Here is a 3,550-nt window from a genome sequence, read left to right as displayed (position 1 = left end):
TGGCATTATATGATAAACTCTATTTTTTGGTGCATTGTATCATTCATGCTATATAAAGTCATCAACAAGGTGTTATTTACATATTTCAAGAATTTTATAGCCTTGGAATAAAGCTCATTTAAATGCCAGCTGAATTTGAGCTTTTCGTAGAATTATGGGTCATCATCTAACAATGGAAATCATCAGTAAACAGTGGAACAAGCAGCTTAAAAAGCTATTACCTTTAGCTGGCTAGGTAAGCTAGTTACAGTAAAGTTGACAACCTGAAAAATTAACTAACCTTACACGAAGTCAGCCAAGATCTCATTTTCAGCCTTCCAAGAGAGCATCTTCTAAAACCTTTTCTTGTGTGATGACTCAGTCAAATCCATAATTTAAAATGATGTTGTTTAATATACTCAGGTGACACTTTATCAGCATTTTGAATGGCTGTTTTCTGAACCTTATTTGAAGAAGTTGAGATGCTTGCAACGGTTGCAAGTGCCCAAAATCCACAAGACCATAGTCCATGAGTCTGGAGTCCAGAAATTTGGATCAGGCAATTGTGTTTAAATTCCTCCAGAATTATTAACACCCTTTATAAAGTTTAGTAAAAAAGGCTCTGAAAAAATGTATGTTGTTTTCAGCTTCATTTTACAGTGATAATGAGAGAAATCTACCCTGTCAAAACACTAAAAGATAAAAGCATAACCATGTCTCAAAAAATCAGTCAGAGTAGTCTCAGAGAGTCAAAGTACCAAGAAAAAGGTAGAAACAGGAAGAGCACTGAAGTGGAGCTGCTTCACTCAGAGGCAGGAAGAGTATTTGTGACTGGAGTCTCTTACAGAAACATGCACTTTTACTCACTCAGGAGTTCTTTAATTCTCTTTGTGTTACTCCTCTGTATCTCAGGTAAGATCAATGCTGCATCATTCCTTTGAACTGAATTTGTGTTCTTTACACTTTCACTGTTTTAAATGCTTTAACTCATCCATGTCAGGGTGCAGGTGGAAACTGACATCTTTGGTGTGTTCTGCTTTTTAATGTTTTGTATCTGATTTAATGTGTTTCACAAAAGTGTCTTTACTTAGCAGTGAACATTTTTACAGACACCAATAGTTGTGAAGTTGTTTCTGGATTCACCATTAGCAAAAACGTCCTTTAACTTATAACAGTAAAAACTTTACTTTACGTTTTAGTAACTGACCATCATTACATTGTGGATGTGACTTTGTACTAAGTGGCAAAGAAATATTTAACCATTCAAATGGTTTATCAGATTGTCATGGTTCTGTATCTACACTCAATTTTGCAGAGAAGCAGATGGACTACAATCAGTTATTGTTGAACTTCAAAGTGCACCTATGTGGTAAATTTGATTGGAATAAATTTGAATGAATATTCTCTTAATCGATGATAACCAATAGTCAATAGTTTAGGGATTGACTGAAATGAGAATATTGATTTCTCATATAGAGAGGTGGTATAGGAAAAGAGATTAGGCCATAGGCTGTGTACATGAAAATTCTAACTGCAGTGAACTCTTGAACTCATATAGAAAGTTGTGTAAGATGACTTTGTAAGTTATGGTTGTCGTGAACTCTTAAACGTACATCTTGAACTCACATAAAGAGTTGGTTAAGACAATCTTGTAAGGATAGGACAGCTGGGTACGAGCAGGATCTTTTAAGATAAATACGTTTGGTTTTAAGGGTGACCAAAATGTAGAGATTTTGGGACTAATCAGGAATAATATGATGTGGAATTTTGTAAAAAGGGTGGGGTGATTGTCTTATCACCCCAAAAGTATGTACAAAAAGGGGATGTGCTGAACCTGTCTTGCATTTGTGTCTCTGGAGACCATTTGCCACTTGATGCTCGAATAAAGCAAAGACTTTTTCCTCTATTCCACAAGAACTCAGCATCTGAAATCTTTTTGATTCTTTTTGCTTTATGAAAACTTAAAAGTGCAAGTGTATAGTCAGTGTTAGAGATTCAACTATATGTCCAGGCCCTGGGCTGTAGGGACAGCTCTGGGTAACCACAATCTGATAAAATGGACAGTAGATAGGGGTACCTTATAAAGTGGAAAGTGAGTGTATAATCATTGCTTATACTAAGGAACCCCTTGCAGAACCGTGTTAAGAGTGTAGGACTGAGGCTGTGGTATGTTTTGGCTTCTTTTCTGCAGATTCTGAGAGCCTGAAGACACTGAAGAATTTAGCTGTAAAACGAGGAGGATCTCTCAGTATTCCATGTGTTTATGATGAGAAATACAAATCAAACCGTAAATACTGGTGTAAGGGGGATTACTGGTTCTCATGCAACATAGTAGCCTCTACAAACACAAGCGGAAGAACATCAGTTACTGATCATCCAACCCAGAATATGTTTACTGTGGAACTGAAGAGTCTCCAAGACTCTGACTCTGGATATTATTGGTGTGCTGTGGAAATTGGTGGGAGAGAGACCCCTAATGAGAGGGATTATTTATACTTGACCGTCAGTGCAGGTAAGGAGTTTCTCTGTGTGAGGCTGAACATGTTAACTCAAAGCTTGTAAGATGTCATTTATGATTGAGGATGTGTTTACACCACTCATTCTCTGCCTCTTTATTCAGATCCTGCTGTGTCGGTGATAAACAGCAGAGTGAGTGGTCAGGAAGGGGGCAGTGTCAGTGTCCAGTGTTGCTACAGCTTGGAATATAAAGAGAAACGGAGGAAGTGGTGCAGATTTGCAGACAGGAGCTGCTACACGGGGGGAAGGACTAACACATCCCAGAATTCAGCAGTGCTGGTCGCTGACTATGGAAAAGGATCTGTCAGTGTGGAGATGAGTGGGTCTGCAGAAGAGTGATGCTGGCTGGTACTGGTTCAGTGCAGGAGATGTGGAGGTTACTGTTCACCTCACTGTCACTGAAAGACCTTCACGTAAGATCACATGTATCAGAAATACTGTTCATGCCTGCTGACCATTAAACTATACGCTTGTTCCATTAAACTATTTCGCCTCTTCAACAGCAACAACAGCTGTGACTACAGTTTCTGCCACTGAGAAAATCAGCATCAGTAAAACCAATTCAGGTCTGATCACAAACAGAGCCTTAAAATTAGTCAACTCAAGAAACAGAAAGAAATAACACATTTATTTTGTCCTTCTAGGTTCTACAACTGTGATTAAAAATACAGAGACAAGAACAGCAGAGCTGTAAGTATTGACGTTCTACTTTGTGTAAGTGTTCAAAACCTGCTGTACTTTCACACCTCAGTATAGCCTGTTTTGGGTTGTTGTTTATTGAAGAACAACTAATCCTCCTGCAGTAACAGCTTCTGAGAATGAACACGGCACAAGCAAGAGTGGGAAGATGCAAGATAAGTATGTGAAATGCAGATAAGCCGATCTTTAGTGATTGTAGGCTTCCAATATTGGGGAATATGTTCAAGAAAATATGTGGCAGCATGTATGCTCTAATGACCTCATGTAGCTGCACTATGTAAGGTTTTTTGTTAAAGGGGACCTATTATGCTCATTTTCACTGTTCATTATTTTGTTTTTGGGGTCTACCAGAATA

General features: G+C 38.3%; 1 pseudogene; it reads left to right on the top strand.

The window, feature by feature from the left end:
* Positions 1-806: 806 nt before the first annotated feature.
* Positions 807-3,190, top strand: LOC118797531 (annotated as a pseudogene).
* Positions 3,191-3,550: the final 360 nt, after the last annotated feature.

Source organism: Colossoma macropomum, unplaced genomic scaffold (genome assembly GCF_904425465.1).
Source record: "Colossoma macropomum unplaced genomic scaffold, Colossoma_macropomum, whole genome shotgun sequence".
Lineage (NCBI taxonomy): Eukaryota > Metazoa > Chordata > Actinopteri > Characiformes > Serrasalmidae > Colossoma > Colossoma macropomum.
This window is presented reverse-complemented; position numbering and strand designations above follow the sequence as displayed.